This window comes from Arachis hypogaea, chromosome 15 (genome assembly GCF_003086295.3).
Source record: "Arachis hypogaea cultivar Tifrunner chromosome 15, arahy.Tifrunner.gnm2.J5K5, whole genome shotgun sequence".
Taxonomy (NCBI): domain Eukaryota; kingdom Viridiplantae; phylum Streptophyta; class Magnoliopsida; order Fabales; family Fabaceae; genus Arachis; species Arachis hypogaea.
The window spans coordinates 114,246,843-114,265,480 of record NC_092050.1 but is presented as its reverse complement, the minus strand read 5'-3'; the positions used below and the strand labels follow the sequence as shown (position 1 = coordinate 114,265,480).

General features: G+C 37.9%; 2 non-coding genes across 2 annotated transcripts; one reads left to right on the top strand and one right to left on the bottom strand.

The window, feature by feature from the left end:
• Positions 1-317: 317 nt before the first annotated feature.
• Positions 318-425, top strand: LOC112753129 (small nucleolar RNA R71). The gene has a single exon (XR_003177527.1). It is a non-coding gene; the product is annotated as a small nucleolar RNA R71 (small nucleolar RNA).
• Positions 426-7,017: 6,592 nt separating this feature from the next.
• LOC112753194 (small nucleolar RNA R71) lies at positions 7,018-7,125 on the bottom strand. The gene has a single exon (XR_003177588.1). It is a non-coding gene; the product is annotated as a small nucleolar RNA R71 (small nucleolar RNA).
• Between the last annotated feature and the right edge of the window lie 11,513 nt (positions 7,126-18,638).

Genomic DNA, 18,638 nt, shown 5'->3' with positions numbered 1-18,638 from the left:
GTACTGTTGGATGCAGCTTGCATTCCATGCAGACTCTGAGAGATCATATTGACTTGCTGAGTCAATATTTTATTCTGAGCTAATATGGCATTCAGAGTATCAACTTCAAGAACTCCCTTCTTCATAGGCGTCCCATTACTCACAGGATTCCTTTCAGAAGTGTACATGAACTGGTTATTAGCAACCATGTCAATGAGTTCTTGAGCTTCTGCAGGCGTTTTCTTTAGTTGAATGGATCCACCTGCAGAAGTGTCCAGTGACATCTTTGATAGCTCAGATAAACCATCATAGAATATATCCAGGATGGTCCATTCTGAAAGCATGTCAGAGGGACACTTTTTAGTCAATTGTTTGTATCTTTCCCAAGCTTCATAGAGGGATTCACCTTCTTTCTGTCTGAAGGTTTGAACATCAGCTCTAAGCTTGCTCAGCTTTTGAGGAGGAAAGTACTTGGCTAAGAAAGCCGTGACCAGCTTATCCCAAGAGTTCAGGCTGTTTTTGGGTTGAGAATCCAACCATAATCTAGCTCTGTCTCTTACAGCAAAAGGGAAAAGCATGAGCCTGTAGACTTCAGGATCTACTCCATTAGTCTTAACAGTATCACATATCTGCAAGAATTCAGTTAAGAACTGAAAAGGATCTTCAGATGGAAGTCCATGAAACTTGCAGTTCTGCTGCATCAGAGAAACTAATTGAGGTTTCAGCTCAAAGTTGTTTGCTCCAATGGCAGGAATGGAGATGCTTCTTCCATGTAAATTGGAATTAGGTGCAGTAAAGTCACCAAGCATCTTCCTTACATTATTATTATTTTCGGCTGCCATCTCCTCTTCCTGTTCGAAAATTTCTGAAAGGTTATCTCTGGATTGTTGTATTTTAGCTTCTCTTAGTTTCCTTTTCAGAGTCCTTTCAGGTTCTGGATCTGCTTCCACAAGAATGTTCTTATCCTTGCTCCTGCTCATATGACAAAGAAGAGGGCACAGAAAAATAATAATAATAATAGAGATCCTTTATACCACAGTATAGGGATCCCTGTGTGAGTAAAAGAAGAGGGGGAGACAAAGAATGTAATATAATGGAAGAAACACAACTGTGAGGATGGCAGAGGTGTGAGATGAGATGTTAGGATATGAATGAATAAATAGAATGAGATGGGAGAGGGAGAATTTTCGAAAATATTTTTGAAAAAGAGTTAGTGATTTTCGAAAATGGTTTTTGAAATTAAAAATAAAAATAAGAATAATTAGCAAATTAAAAAGAAATTTTTGAAAAAGAGGGAAGATATTTTCGAAAATTAGAGAGACAGAGTTAGTTAGGTAGTTTTGAAAAAGTTAAGAAACAAACAAAAAGTTAGTTAGTTAGTTGAAACAAATTTTGAAAAGATAAGAAGTTAGGAAGTTAGAAAAGATATTTTTGAAAGAGATAAGATAAGAAGATATTTTAGAAACTAATTTTGAAAAAGATTTGATTTTTAAAATCTCAATTAATGACTTGATTCACAAGAAATCACAAGATATGATTCTAGAATTTAAAGTTTGAATCTTTCTTAACAAGCAAGTAACAAACTTCAAATTTTTAAATCAAAACATTAATTTGATTATGTTATTTTCGAAAATTTGATTTAAAAATAAGAAAAAGATTTTTGAAAAATATTTTTGGAATTTTCGAAAATAACTAAGAATTTTGAAAAAGATTTGATTTTTGAAAAAGATTTTGAAAAAGATAAGATTTTCAAATTGAAAATTTGATTTGATTCATGAGAAACAATTTGATTTTTAAAACTTTTGAAAAAGTCAACTCAAATTTTCGAATTTGATGAGAGAAAAAAAGGGAAAGATATTTTTTGATTTTTGAATTTTTATGATGAGAGAGAAAAAACAACAAAAAGACTCAATGCATGAAAATTTTGAATCAAAACAATGAATGCATGTATAAATGATATGAATGTCAAGATGAACACCAAGAACACTTTGAATGTCAAGATGAACATCATAGACACATTTTTGAAAAATTTTTAATGCAAAGAAAACATGTAAGACACCAAACATAGAATTCTTTAATGCTTAGGCACTAAGAATTCAAGAATGCATATGATTAACATGAAAAGACACAAAACAAAAAATCATCAAGATCAAACAAGAAGACTTACCAAGAACAACTTGAAGATCATGAAGAACACTATGAATGCATGAAATTTTCGAAAAATACAAGATGCATATGCAAGTGACACCAAACTTATAACATGACTCAAGACTCAAACAAGAAACAGAAAAATATTTTTGATTTTTATGATTTTCTAATTTTTTTGGATTTTTTTCGAAAATTATATGAAAAAGAAAAATAAGGATTCCAAAATTTTTAACATGAATTCCAGGAATCTTGCATTGTTAGTCTAAAGCTTCATTCCAGGAATTAGACATGGCTCACTAGCCAGCCAAGCTTTCAATGAAGGCTTCAGTCCAAAACACTAGACATGGCCAATGGCCAGCCAAGCTTCAGCATTTAACACCAGAGTATATTGCTCTTGATAACAAATTGCAAGCCTCAGTCCAAATAAATTTAGACATGGCTTTACAGCCAGCCAGGCTTCACATGCTTCATGAAACACTAGAATTCATTCTTAAAAATTTTGAATAAAAATTTTTTTGAAAACATTTTTTATTTTTTTTCGAAAACAGATGAGAAAATTTTAGAAATATTTTTGAAAAGAAAACAAAAAGAAAATTACCTAATCTGAGAAACAAGATGAACCGTTATTTGCCCTTGCCTTTTGGTTTTAAGTGATGAGCGGATAATTTATATGCTTTTTGACATTGTTTTTAGTATGTTTTTAGTAGGATCTAGTTACTTTTAGGGATGTTTTCATTAGTTTTTATGTTAAATTCACATTTCTGGACTTTACTATGAGATTGTGTGTTTTTCTGTGATTTCAGGTATTTTCTGACTGAAATTGAGGGACTTGAGCAAAAATCAGATTCAGAGGTTGAAGAAGGACTGCTGATGCTGTTGGATTCTGACCTTCCTGCACTCAAAGTGGATTTTCTGGAGCTACAGAACTCGAAATGGCGCGCTTCCAATTGCGTTGGAAAGTAGACATCCAGGGCTTTTCAGCAATGTATAATAGTCCATACTTTGGCCAAGTATAGATGACGTAAACTGGCGTTCAACGCCAGATTTCTACCCAAATCTGGCGTCCAGCGCCAGAAAAGGAGCCAAAACCAGAGTTGAACGCCCAAACTGGCACAAAAGCTGACGTTCAACTCCAAGGAGGACCTCTACACGTGTAACACTCAAAGCCCAGCCCAAGCACACACCAAGTGGGCCCCGGAAGTGGATTTATGCATCAATTACTTACTTCTCCCTAGTAGCTAGTTTATTATAAATAGGACCTTTTACTATTGTATTATGTATCTTTGGTCTCAGTTTTAATTCATTGTTCATCTTAGGAGACTATTGATCACGTTTTAGGGGGCTGGCCATCTCGGCCATGCCTGGACCTTTTACTTATGTATTTTCAACGGTAGAGTTTCTACACTCCATAGATTAAGGTGTGGAGCTCTGCTGTTCCTCAAAGATTAATGCAAAGTACTACTATTTTCTATTCAATTCATCTTATTTCGCTTCTAAGATATCCAGTCGCACCCAAGAACGTGATGAAGGTGATGATTATGTGTGACGCTCATCACCATTCTCCCCTATGAACACGTGCCTGACAAACACTTCCGTTCTACATGAAATAAGCTAGAATGAATATCTCTTAGATCTCCTAACCAGAATCTTTGTGGTGTAAGCTAGAATGATGGCGGCATTCAAGAGAATCCGGAAGGTCTAAACCTTGTCTGTGGTATTCTGAGTAGGATTCAATGATTGAATGACTGTGACGAGCTCCTAACTCGCGATTGCAGGGCGTTAGTGACAGACGCAAAAGGATAGTAAATCCTTCCAGCATGATCGAGAACGGACAGATGAATAGCCGTGCCGTGACAGGGTGCGTGAGCATATTATTCACTGAGAGGATAAGATGAAGCCATTGGCAAGGGTGATGCCTCCAGACGATTAGCCGTGCCGTGACAGGGCATTGGATCATTTTCCCGAGAGATGACCGAAAGTAGCCATTGACAGTGGTGATGTATCACATACAACCAGCCATGGAAAGGAGTAAGACTGATTGGATGAAGATAGCAGGAAAGCAGAGGTTCAGAGGAACGAAAAGCATCTCCATTCGCTTATCTGAAATTCCTACCAATGATTTACATAAGTACCTCTATCCCTATTCTATTATTTATTATTCGAAAACATCATTATCAATTTATATCTGCCTGACTGAGATTTGCAAGGTGACCATAGTTTGCTTCATACCAACAATCTCCGTGGGATTCGACCCTTACTCACGTAGGTATTACTTGGACAGCCCAGTGCACTTGCTGGTTAGTCGTATCGAAGTTGTGAACCATGTTATTGGCACCATGTTCTTGGCGCCATTGCCAGGGAAAGAAAGAGCCATGAATTTTACATAATTAAAGTGTAATCACGATTACGCGTACCAAGTTGCTCACGTTGCCAGGGATTGTTCGAGCCTGGACATTTGACGGTTCATCCTGTTGCTCAGATTAGGTAATTTTCTTTTTATTTTATTTTCAAAAATTTTTCAAAAATATTTCTAAAATTTTCTCATCTGTTTTCGAAAAATAATAATAAAAAAAAAATGTTTTCAAAAATTTATTCAAAATTTTTAAAGAATGAATTATAGTGTTTCATGAAGCATGTGAAGCCTGGCTGGCTGTAAAGCCATGTCTAAATTCTTTTGGACTGAGGCTTCCAACCATCAGCTCTTATACGACTGTAGGGTATGTCAGGCATGTCATGTCTGAATTACATGCTAAAGCTTGGCTGGCCATTGGCCATGTCTAGTGTTTTGGACCGGAGCTTTCATTGAAAGCTTGGCTGGCTAGTGAGCCATGTCTAATTCCTGGACTGAAGCTTTAGACTAAGAATGCAAGATTCCTGGAATTCATGTTAAAAATTTTGGAATCCTTATTTTTTCCTTCTCATATAATTTTCGAAAAAAAAAATCCAAAAAAATTTTAAAAAAAATCATAAAAATCAAAAATATTTTTTGTGTTTCTTGTTTGAGTCTTGTGTCATGTTATAAGTTTGGTGTCAATTGCATGTGCATCTTGCATTTTTCGAAAATTCATGCATTCATAGTGTTCTTCATGATCTTCAAGTTGTTCTTGGTAAGTCTTCTTGTTTGATCTTTGCATTTGCATGTTTTGTGTCTTTTCTTGTTTTACATGTGCATTTTTCGTTTCTTAGAGTCTAAACATGAAAGATTTCTAAGTTTGGTGTCTTACATGTTTTCTTTGCATAAAAAATTTTTCAAAAATATGTTCTTGATGTTCATCTTGACATTCAAAGTGTTCTTGGTGTTCATCTTGACATTCATATCATTCATGCATGCATTCATTGTTTTGATTCAAAATTTTCATGCATTGAGTATTTTTGTTGTTTTTCTCTCTCATCATAAAAATTCAAAAATCAAAAAAAAAATATCTTTCCCTTTCTCTCTCATCAAATTCGAAAATTTGAGTTGACTTATTCAAAATTTTTAAAAATCAAGTTGTTTCTTATGAGTCAAATCAAATTTTCAATTTGAAAATCTTATCTTTTTCAAAATCTTTTTCAAAAATCAAATCTTTTTCAAAATTCTTAGTTATTTTCGAAAATTCCAAAAATATTTTTCAAAAATCTTTTTCTTATTTTTATACCAAATTTTCGAAAATAACAATAACAATTAATGTTTTGATTCAAAAATTTGAAGTTTGTTACTTGCTTGTTAAGAAAGATTCAAACTTTAAGTTCTAGAATCATATCTTGTGATTTCTTGTGAATCAAGTCATTAATTGTGATTTTAAAAATCAAATCTTTTTCAAAACTAATTTCAATCATATCTTTTCAAAAATATCTTCTTATCTTATCTTTTTCAAAAATATCTTTTCAAAATATCTTTTCTAACTTCCTAACTTCTTATCTTTTCAAAATTTGTTTCAACTAACTAACTAACTTTTTGTTTGTTTCTTAACTTTTTCAAAACTACCTAACTAACTCTCACTCTCCAATTTTCGAAAATATCTTCCCTCTTTTTCAAAAATTTCTTTTTAATTAACTAATTATTCTTATTTTTATTTTTAATTTAAAAAAAAATTTCGAAAAAAAATACTAACAATTTTCAAAAACCATTTTCGAAAATCACTAACTCTTTTTCAAAATAATTTTCGAAAATTATCCCTCCCCCATCTTATTCTATTTATTCATTCATATTCTAACATCTCATCTCACATCTCTGCCATCCTCACAGTTGTGTTTCTTGTATTATATTACATTCTTTGTCTCCCCCTCTTCTTTTACTCACACAGGGATCCCTATACTGTAGTATAAAGGATCTCTATTATTATTATTATTTTTCTGTGCCCTCTTCTTTGTCATATGAGCAGGAGCAAGGATAAGAACATTCTTGTGGAAGCAGATCCAGAACCTGAAAGGACTCTGAAAAGGAAACTAAGAGAAGCTAAAATACAACAATCCAGAGATAACCTTTCAAAAATTTTCGAACAGGAAGAGGAGATGGCAGCCGAAAATAATAATAATGTAAAGAAGATGCTTGGTGACTTTACTACACCTAATTCCAATTTACATGGAAGAAGCATCTCCATTCCTGTCATTGGAGCAAACAACTTTGAGCTGAAACCTCAATTAGTTTCTCTGATGCAGCAGAACTGCAAGTTTCATGGACTTCCATCTGAAGATCCTTTTCAGTTCTTAACTAAATTCTTACAGATATGTGATACTGTTAAGACTAATGGAGTAGATCCTGAAGTCTACAGGCTCATGCTTTTCCCTTTTGCTGTAAGAGACAGAGCTAGATTATGGTTGGATTCTCAATCCAAAGACAGCCTGAACTCTTGGGATAAGCTGGTCACGGCTTTCTTAGCCAAGTACTTTCCTCCTCAAAAGCTGAGCAAGCTTAGAGCTGATGTTCAAACTTTCAGACAGAAAGAAGGTGAATCCCTCAATGAAGCTTGGGAAAGATACAAACAGTTGACCAAAAAGTGTCCCTCTGACATGCTTTCAGAATGGACCATCCTAGATATATTCTATGATGGTTTATCTGAGCTATCAAAGATGTCACTGGACACTTCTGCAGGTGGATCCATTCACCTAAAGAAAACGCCTGCAGAAGCTCAAGAACTCATTGACATGGTTGCTAATAACCAGTTCATGTACACTTCTGAAAGGAATCCTGTGAGTAATGGGACGCCTATGAAGAAGGGAGTTCTTGAAGTTGATACTCTGAATGCCATATTAGCTCAGAATAAAATATTGACTCAGCAAGTCAATATGATCTCTCAGATAAATAGAAATTGGGTTGCCTCCCAACAAGCGCTTCTTTAATGTCAATAGCTTGACAGTGGGCTCTCATGGAGCCTCACAGATGTGCAGAGCTTTGTTGAGACTCTCCAACACCACACTTAGAGTTTGGATATGGGAGTTCAATACCAAACTTAGAGTTTGGTTGTGGCCTCCCAACACCAAACTTAGAGTTTGACTGTGGGGGCTCTGGTTGACTCTGCTTTGAGAGAAGCTTTTTCTGCTTCCTCTCCGTGGTTGCCGAGGGAGATCCTTGAGTTTTAAACACAAGGGAGTCCTCATTCCATTGAAGGACTATTTCACCTCTGTCAACATCAATCACAGCTCTTGCTGTGGCCAGGAAAGGTCTTCCTAGGATGATGGATTCATCCTCTTCCTTTCCAGTATCCAGGACTATGAAATCAGTAGGGATGTAAAGGCCCTCAACCTTTACTAGCACATCCTCTACTTGTCCATAAGCCTGTTTTCTTGAGTTGTCTGCCATCTCTAATGAGATTCTAGCAGCTTGCACCCCATAGATTCCCAGTTTCTCTATTACAGAGAGGGGCATGAGGTTTATTCCTGAACCAAGGTCACACAGAGCCTTAAAGATCATGGTGCCTATGGTACAGGGTATTATGAACTTTCCAGGATCCTGTCTCTTCTGAGGCAATGTCAGTTGATCCAGATCACTTAGTTCATTGATAAACAAGGGAGGTTCAACTTCCCAAGTATCAATGCCAAATAATTTGGCATTCAGCTTCATGATTTCACCAAGAAACATGGTAGTTTGCTCTTCAGTAACATCCTCATTCTCTTCAGAAGAGGAATACTCATCAGAGCTCATGAAGGGTATAAGGAGGTTCAATGGAATCTCTATGGTCTCTAGATGAGCCTCAGAATCCTTTGGTTCCTCAGAGGGAAGCTCCTTATTGACCACTGGACGTCCCAGGAGGTCTTCCTCCTTGGGATTCACATCCTCTCCTCTCCTCACAGGTTCGGCCATGGTGCTTATGTCAATGGCCTTGCACTCTCCTTTTGGATTCTCTTCTGTATTGCTTGGGAGAGTACTTGGAGGGATTTCAGTGATCCTTTTACTCAGCTGGCCTACTTGTGCTTCCAAATTTCTAATGGAAGACCTGGTTTCATTCATGAAACTCACAGTGGCCTTAGATAGATCAGAGACTAGATTTGCTAAATTAGAAGCATTTTGTTCAGAGTTCTCTGTCTGTTGCTGAGTGGATGATGGAAAAGGCTTGTTATTGCTAAACCTGTTTCTTCCACCATTATTAAAGCCTTGTTGAGGCTTTTGATCCTTCCATGAGAAATTTGGATGATTTCTCCATGATGAGTTATAGGTGTTTCCATAAGGTTCACCTAAGTAATTCACCTCTGCTATTGCAGGGTTCTCAGGATCATAAGCTTCTTCTTCATAAGAAGCCTCTTGAGTACTATTGGATGCAGCTTGCATTCCATGCAGACTCTGAGAGATCATATTGACTTGCTGAGTCAATATTTTATTCTGAGCCAATATGGCATTCAGAGTATCAACTTCAAGAACTCCCTTCTTCATAGGTGGTGCACGAAATTGTGATGTCCAGGCTCAAACAATCCCTGGCAACGTGAGCAACTTAGTGCTCTGATCTCAATACATAATTGTCACAACTTCGATACAACTAACCAGCAAGTGCACTGGGCCGTCCAAGTAATACCTTACGTGAGTAAGGGTCGAATCCCACGGAGATTGTTGGTATGAAGCAAGCTATGGTCACCTTGTAAATCTCAGTCAGGCAGATATAAAGTGATAATGGTGTTTTCGAATATTTTATAATAAAATAGGGATAGAGATACTTATGTAAATCATTGGTAGGAATTTCAGATAAGCGAATGGAGGTACTTTTCGTTCCTCTGAACCTCTGCTTTCCTGCTATCTTCATCCAATCAGTCTTATTCCTTTCCATGGCTGGCTTTATGCAAGGGCATCACCGTTGTCAGTGGCTACATCCCCTCCTCTCAGTGAATAATATGCTCACGCACCCTGTCACGGCACGGCTATTCATCTGTCGGTTCTCTATCATGCTGGAATAGGATTCACCCTCCTTTTGCGTCTGTCACTAACGCCCAGCACTCGCGAGTTTGAAGCTCGTCACAGTCATTCAATCATTGAATCCTACTCGGAATACCACAGACAAGGTTTAGACTTTCCGGATTCTCTTGAATGCCGCCATCATTCTAGCTTAAGCCACGAAGATTCTGGTTAGGAGATCTAAGAGATACTCATTCTAGCTTAATTCATGTAGAACAGAAGTGTTTGTCAGGCACGCGTTCATAAGGGAGAAGGATGATGAGCGTCACACATAATCATCACCTTCATCACGTTCTTGGGTGCGAATGGATATCTTAGAAGAGAAATAAGAAGAATTGAATAGAAAACAGTAGTACTTTGCATTAATCTTTGAGGAACAGCAGAGCTCCACACCTTAATCTATGGAGTGTAGAAACTCTACCGTATGAAAATACATAAGTGAAGGTCCAGGCATGGCCGAGATGGCCAGCCCCCTAAACGTGATCACAGGATCAAAATACAATCCAGAATCCAAAGATGGTCAAAAAGACGTCTAATACAATAGTAAGAGGTCCTATTTATAATAAACTAGTCACTAGGGTTTACATGAGTAAGTAATTGATGCATAAATCCACTTCCGGGGCCCACTTGGTGTGTGTTTGGGCTGAGCTTAAGTGTAGCACGTGCAGAGGCCATTTGTGGAGTTGAACGCCAGTTTCTGTGCCAGTTTGGGCGTTCAACTCTGGTTTTGGATCCTTTTCTGGCGCTGGACGCCAGATTTGGGCAGAAGGCTGGCGTTGAACGCCAGTTTACGTCGTCAATTCTTGGCCAAAGTATGGACTATTATATATTGCTGGAAAGCCCTGGATGTCTACTTTCCAGAAAATCCACTTTGAGTGCAGGGAGGTCAGAATCCAACAGCATCAGTTGTCCTTTTTCAACCTCTGAATCTGATTTCTGCTCAAGTCCCTCAATTTCAGCCAGAAAATACCTGAAATCACAGAAAAACACACAAACTCATAGTAAAGTCCAGAAATGTGAATTTAACATAAAAACTTATGAAAACATCCCTAAAAGTAACTAGATCCTACTAAAAACATACTAAAACAATGCCAAAAAGCGTATAAATTATCCGCTCATCACAACACCAAACTTAAATTGTTGCTTGTCCCCAAGCAACTGAAAATCAAAATAGGATAAAAAGAAGAGAATGTACTATAAATTCCAAACTATCAATGAAACAGAGCTTCAATCATATGAGCGGGACTTATAGCTTTTTGCCTCTTGAATAGTTTTGGCATCTCACTCTATCCATTGAAGTTTAGAATGATTGGCATCTATAGGAATTTCAGATTTCGAATAGTGTTATTGACTCTCCTAGTTCAGTATGATGATTCTTGAACACAGCTTCTTTATGAGTCTTGGCCGTGGTCCTAAGCACTTTGTTTTCCAGTATTACCACCGGATACATAAGTGCCACAGACACATAATTGGGTGAACCTTTTCAGATTGTGACTCAGCTTTACTAAAGTCCCCAATTAGAGGTGTCCAGGGTTCTTAAGCACACTCTTTGTTTGCTTTGGACCTTGACTTTAACCGCTCAGTCTCAAGTTTTCACTTGACACCTACACGCCACAAGCACATGGTTAGGGACAGCTTGGTTTAGCCGCTTAGACTAGGATTTTATTCCTTCAGGCCCTCCTATCCACTGATGCTCAAAGCCTTGGGATCCTTTTTATTTGCCCTTGCCTTTTGGTTTTAAGGGTTATTGGCTTTTTCTGCTTGCTTTTTCTTTTTCTTTCTATTTTTATTTTTTTTTTCGCCTATTTTTTTCTCTTTTTTTTTTTTTTCTGCAAGCTTTGTTCTTTGCTGCTTTTTCTTGCTTCAAGAATCATTTTTATGATTTTTCAGATTATCAAATAACATGTCTCCTAGTCATCATTCTTTCAAGAGCCAACATATTTAACATTCTTAAACAACAACTTCAAAAGACATATGCACTGTTCAAGCATACATTCAGAAAACAAGAAGCATTGTCACCACATCAATATAATTAAGCTAAGTTCAAGGATAAATTTGAAACTCATGTACTTCTTGTTCTTTTGAATTAAAACATTTTTCATTTAAGAGAGGTGATGGATTCATAGGACATTCATAACTTTAAGACAAAGTTACTAACTACTAATGATCATGTAATGAAGACACAAACACAGATAAGCACAAAACATAGAAAACGAAAAACAGAAGAAATAAGAACAAGGAATGAATCCACCTTAGTGATGGTGGCGTTTCCTTCTTGAGGAACCAATGATGTCCTTGAGCTCTTCTATGTCTCTTCCTTGTCTTTGTTGCTCCTCCCTCATTGCTTTTTGATCTTCTCTTATTTCATGGAGCATGATGGAGTGCTCTTGATGTTCCACCCTTAGTTGTCCCATATTGGAACTCAATTCTCCTAGGGAGGTGTTGATTTGCTCCCAATAGTTTTGTGGAGGAAAGTGCATTTGAGGCATCTCAGGGATCTCATGGAAGTGAGCTTCTTGCGCCTCTGGAGCTCCATGACTGGGCTCTCTTGCTTGCTCCATCTTTTTCTTAGTGATGGGCTTGTCCTCTTTGATGAGGATATCTCCCTCTATGTCAATTCCAGCTGAATTGCATAGGTGGCAAATGAGGTGAGGAAAGGCTAGCCTTGCCATGGTGGAGGATTTGTCAGCCACCTTGTAGAGTTCTTGAGGTATAATCTCATGAACTTCCACCTCTTCTCCAATCATGATGCTATGGATCATGATGGCCTGGTCTATAGTAACTTCAGACCGGTTGCTAGTGGGAATGATTGAGCATTGAATAAACTCCAACCATCCTCTAGCTATAGGCTTGAGGTCCAATCTTCTTAGTTGAACCGGCTTGCCTTTGGAGTCAATCTTCCATTGAGCTCCTTCTACACATATGTCCATAAGGACTTGGTCCAACCTTTGATCAAAGTTGACTCTCCTTGTGTAGGGGCGTGCGTTCTCTTCCATGTATGGCAAGTTGAACGCCAACCTCACATTCTCCGGACTAAAATCTAAGTATTTCCCCCGAACCATTGTAACATAGTTCTTTGGATCCGGGTTCTTACTTTGATCATGGTTCTTGGTGATCCATGCATTGGCATAGAACTCTTGAACCATTAGGATGCCGACTTGTTGGATGGGATTTGTTAGAACTTCCCAACCTCTTCTTTGAATTTCATGTCGGATCTCCGGATACTCATTTCTTTTGAGTTTAAAAGGGACCTCAGGGATCACCTTCTTCTTGGCCACAACATCATAGAAGTGGTCTTGATGGGCTTTGGAGATGAACCTTTCCATCTTCCATGACTCGGATGTGGAGGCTTTTATCTTCCCTTTCCCTCTTCTAGAGGATTCTCCGGTCTTAGGTGCCATCAATGGTAATGTAAAAACAAAAAGCTTATGCTTTTACCACACCAAACTTAGAATATTGCTCGCCCTCGAGCAATAAACAAAAGAATAGAAGAAGAAGAAGAAGAAGTATGGAGAGGGAGAGGGAGATGTGGCCCAGAAACCTCTTTCAAAAAGTGGCGTTTAAGTTGAAGTTTAAGTTTCAGTTTAAGGTTAAACTGAAACTTAAACGTGGAAATGGAAGAAAGCAACCCAGGAGTGTGAAATGTCGAACACGTTTAAGCTTCAGTTTAAGGTTGAACTGAAGCTTAAACGTGGAAATGAAGAAAGCAACCCTGGAGGAGCAATTGGGTCGAACACGTTTAAGCTTCAGTTTAAGGTTAAACTGAAGCTTAAACGTGGAAATGAAGAAAACAACCCTGGAGGGGAGAAATAGTCGAACACGTTTAAGCTTCAGTTTAAGGTTAAACTGAAACTTAAACGTGGAAATGAAGAAAGCAACCCTGGAGGGGAGAAACAGTCGAACACGTTTAAGCTCCAGTTTAAGGTTAAACTGGAGCTTAAACGTGGAAATGCTCCTGGTGCCTTTCTTACTTCTGGCATTTAACCTCCAGTTTAAGGTTAAACTGGAGGTTAAACGTGGAAATGCTTCTTTGGTGAGACTTTGTGTCGAACACGTTTAAGCTCCAGTTTAAGGTTAAACTGGAGCTTAAACGTGGAAATGCTCCCATGGTGAAATTCTCATTCTGGCGTTTAACTTCCAGTTTAAGGTTAAACTGGAGGTTAAACGCCAGTTCCAGCATTTCCTAGCCTTCATGATTCTGGCGTTTAAGCTCCAGTTTAGGCTTAAACTGGAACTTAAACGCCATTTCCAGCTTTATATGGCTTGGTAGTTTAAGTTCCAGTTTAAGCTTAAACTGGAACTTAAACTCCACATGTGATATTCAAGCTTCCTTTATTGATTTTGTTGCTTCCTTGCCTAGCCTCTTCTTCCCTGAAATCATCCAAACAATTGCATCAAAGTCTTGCAAAATTTCATGAGAAATCTTCCATTCATAGCATTTAAGTAATATAACTAAAAACTCATGGAATTTGCATCAAAAATCATACTGTTTGGATGGTTCATTGCTTTGTTATTCATTTAACCATTCTTGGTTACTTTAAGCTCAAGAAAATGCATAAAACAACTAAAACTAACAAAAAAAATGCTAGTGAAACTAGCCTAAGATGCCTTGGCATCACAACACCAAACTTAATACTTGCTTGTCCCTAAGCAAGTCCTGAGTTATTTGAGAAGAAAGTATGAAACAGAAAGCAATTACATTGGCTATATTAGCAAGCATTTGAAGTTCATCAGAAGGGTTTTATGCAAAAAGTTGCAGCATCACTTTTTCATTCTTATCAGGTAAGATTATCACTTTTTCATTGCATCCATCAAACACTGCTATGGCCTCTTGTTATTCTTATGTCCTTGGCACTTTTCTCTTCTTTGCTTCTCTTTTCTTTTTCTTAGAGCTCCTTTGCTCCTTGTTTGCTTAGTGTCATGTGTTGCACAAGCCTTTGGCATTTTCTTTTTCTTATCAATGCACTACACATATCCACTCCAGGCATTTTAGTTCACATTTCTTCTTGAGACATTGGTGCCCAGCACCTCTTTGTGTGACTAAATGTTTTGTATTTAGGTTGCTCTTGATAATGGACTTTTGGTTGATAATCCCGGGTTAGTTAACCCAAGTTACCAAGTGTTGAAACACTCCTCAGAACCTATTCATCCAAGCATATCCTTAATACATAAACACCATAGACATTTGTCTCAGAAGTTCAAACCATTAGTGCCTAGCTTATTTTCTCAATTTTTTTTTTTTTGCTTTTTGGTTGCCCTTTTTTCAGTGGCTTTTTCTTCTTCTTTTTCTTTCTTTTTCATGGCCAAAGACATTTATTCATCAAGATCCATAGACAGTTTTCAAATTCTACACAAAAAATGATAATTCTACACTCTATTTCCAGTGATCTGACTAAACAATCAAGCATGCATACCACCACTTAATTCTACTTGATTTGTCACTAATTGAGCCAAGTTACTTTTGTTCAAACTTTTCTTTTATTTTTGGAAACAGAACAAGCATGGCAAGCATTTGTTTAAGAAGGTGAAGTTATATCCAAACATCTAGGCATTCACTTTATTCAAAGCAATAAACAGACAAACATACTAGTAACTTCACATTCCAGAAAGATTCAACAATTACAGTTTAAACCAGAACAAGCATGCTTTTGTTTGCCCTTTTTAAAGAATTGTCAAGGAACAACACCACCTTGTGAAATTTCTTGTTTTCTCTTTGTTGCCAGGAAACAATTTGATTTCTCCTTCTTCTCCTAGTTGTTGCTTCATGTTCTTTCTAAGATCCTTGTTTCCTTTCCTGTAAAGAGTGATGAAGTTGCTTGCTTCTCAAGCACTTGAGTGGTTAGCTCAACTATGTATGGGCAAGTGTCTGAGTCTTAAGTTGGTGTGTGAACACCAAACTTAGTCTCCTACTTACTTCTCTGTTCTTTGAATCCTTGAGTTCTCCTTGGAATGAAGTTGCTGCTAAGGATTTTAAGCATTTCTGTGATTGCTTAGAATGGTTGTTCCTTTCATATAATTCAAAGGTTGTTGTGTTCAGTTGATCTTTATGGTGGAACACCAAACTTAGGGTCACACATTCCCCTTTGAATTATTGATCCACGAATTCATTGTTTGGTGTGAAACACCAAACTTAATTCTTTGCAATGCACAGAAACTACTTCACCCTTTTTATTGAAACAAATAAAAGAAACAGCAAAGGGGTATTACCTCAGGTTGGGTTGCCTCCCAACAAGCGCTTCTTTAACGTCATTAGCTTGACGGTTGTCTTCCTCAGTTGAGGTGATATTTAACCTTGTCCTTCTCCTCCACATCTCCCAAGTAATGTTTGAGTCTTTGACCGTTCACAGTGAAGGTTCGTTGTGACTTTTCTTCCATGATTTCTACTTGTCCATATTGGGAGACCTTGGTGACAAGGAATGGTCCAGACCACCTTGATTTTAGCTTCCCTGGAAATAGCTTCAGCCTAGAATTGTAGAGCAATACTTTTTGTCCTTCTTCAAATTTCCTTGGGGCTATGTTGCTGTCATGCTTCTTCTTTGCTCTTTCTTTGTAAATTTTGGCATTCTCATAAGCTTCAGCTCTGAATTCTTCCAACTCTTGAATTTGCAACATCCTTCTTTCTCCAGCAGCTTTGCTGTCCAAGTTCAAGATTTTCAAGGCCCAGAATGCCTTGTGCTCCAACTCCAGTGGCAAATGGCAAGCTTTTCCATATACTAGTTGGTAAGGGGACATTACAATTGGTGTTTTGAAAGCTGTCCTATATGCCCAAAGAGCATCATCTAGCTTAATCGACCAGTCTTTCCTTGAAATTCCCACAGTCTTTTCCAGGATTCTTTTGAGTTCTCTATTAGATATTTCGGCTTGCCCACTTGTCTGTGGATGGTATGGTGTGGCTACCTTGTGTTTGACTCCATATTTTAGAAGCAATGCCTCTAATGGTTTGTTGCAGAAGTGGCTTCCTCCATCACTGATGATTGCTCTTGGAACCCCAAAACGGCAAAAAATGTGTTTTCTGAGGAAGTTCATGACTACCTTATTATCATTGGTTGGAGTTGCTATTGCTTCAACCCATTTGGAGACATAGTCTACTGCTACAAGAATGTAATTATTTGAATATGAGGTGGGAAAGGGTCCCATAAAATCTATCCCCCATACATCAAACAATTCAAGTTCCAGAATGAATTGTTGTGGCATTTCATTTCTTCTTGGCAGGTTCCCCGCTTTCTGGCATTCATGGCAGTGCTTTACTAGTTCCTTTGCATCTTTGAAGATAGTGGGCCAATAAAAACCACACTGCAACACCTTAGCTGCTGTTCTTTCTCCTGCAAAATGTCCTCCATAAGTGGAGCCATGGCAGTCCCATAAGACTTCCCTTCCTTCTTCCTCTGATATGCATCTTCTGAGTATGCCATCCGAACATTTTTTGAACAAGTATGGTTCGTCCCAGATGAAGTATTTGGCATCATTTACCAATTTCTTCCTTTGATGCTTGTTAAATTCCAACGGCAAACTCCCAGTGGCCTTGAAGTTTGCTATGTCTGCAAACCAGGGTGCTTTGTGAATTACCATGAGTTGTTCATCAGGAAAGCACTCATTTATATGTGTGCTTTGTGCGCTTCCTTCTTCACATGGTATCCTTGATAAATGGTCTGCCACCTTGTTCTCTACACCCTTCTTGTCTTTGATTTCAATGTCAAATTCCTGCAACAAAAGAACCCATCTAATAAGTCTTGGTTTGGATTCTTGTTTAGCAAGTAAGTATTTTAAAGCTGAATGATCAGTGAAGACAATGACTTTAGATCCAATGAGATAGGATCTAAATTTGTCAAATGCAAAGACTATTGCCAAGAGTTCTTTTTCAGTGGTTGTGTAATTCCTTTGGTTATCATTCAAGACTTTACTGGCATAATAAATCACATGTACCAAATTGTCTTTCCTTTGTCCTAACACTGCCCCAATAGCAAGGTCTGATGCATTACACATCAGTTCAAAAGGTAAGTTCCAATCAGGTGGGGCAATGATAGGTGCAGAGGAAAGTTTTTGCTTCAAAAGTTCATAGGCTAGCATGCAATTTTTATCAAATACAAAGGGTGTATCAGAGACAAGCAAGTTACTCAAAGGTTTGGCTATTTTAGAAAAGTCTCTAATAAACCTTCTGTAAAAACCAACGTGTCCCAAAAAACTCCTAACTGCCTTGACATTACTTGGTGGAGGTAGTTTTTCGATGAGTTCCACCTTAGCTCTGTCCACCTCAATGCCTCTATTAGAGATTTTGTGGCCAAGGACTATTCCTTCTGTGACCATGAAATGACACTTTTCCCAGTTTAATACTAGGTTGGTCTCTTGGCACCTCTTAAGCACCAAGGCAAGGTGGTGTAGGCAGCTAGGAAAAGAATCTCCAAACACAGAAAAATCATCCATGAAGACCTCAATAAATTTTTCAATCATGTCCGAAAAGATGGACAGCATGCATCTTTGGAAAGTGGCAGGTGCATTGCACAATCCAAAGGGCATGCGTCTATAAGCAAAAACTCCATATGGACAAACAAATGATGTTTTCTCTTGATCTCTAGGATCAACTACTATCTGATTATAGCCTAAGTATCCATCCAGAAAGCAATAGTAAGCATGTCCTGCAAGCCTTTCAAGCATCTGATCCATGAATGGGAGTGGGAAATGATCTTTTCTGGTGGCTTCATTGAGCTTCCTGTAGTCTATGCACATCCTCCACCCAGTGACAGTTCTTGTGGGTATGAGTTCGTTCCTCTCATTTGGCACCACAGTTATGCCACCTTTCTTGGGAACTACATGGATGGGACTAACCCATGGGCTATCAGAAATGGGGTAGATTACCCCTGCCTGCCATAACTTCATGACCTCCTTTTGTACCACTTCTTTCATGACGGGATTCAATCTTCTCTGAGCTTGGATGGAGGGTCTAGCATCCTCTTCTAATAAGATTTTATGCATGCATATGGATGAACTTATCCCCTTCAAATCAGCTAGGGTCCATCCAATGGCATCTTGATGAGTTTGTAGCACCTTGATCAATTCTTCTTCCTGTTCTTGACTCAGGGCAGAGCTAATGATAACAGGATGACTCTCATCACTACCCAAGTATGCATACTTGAGATTAGGGGGCAGTGCT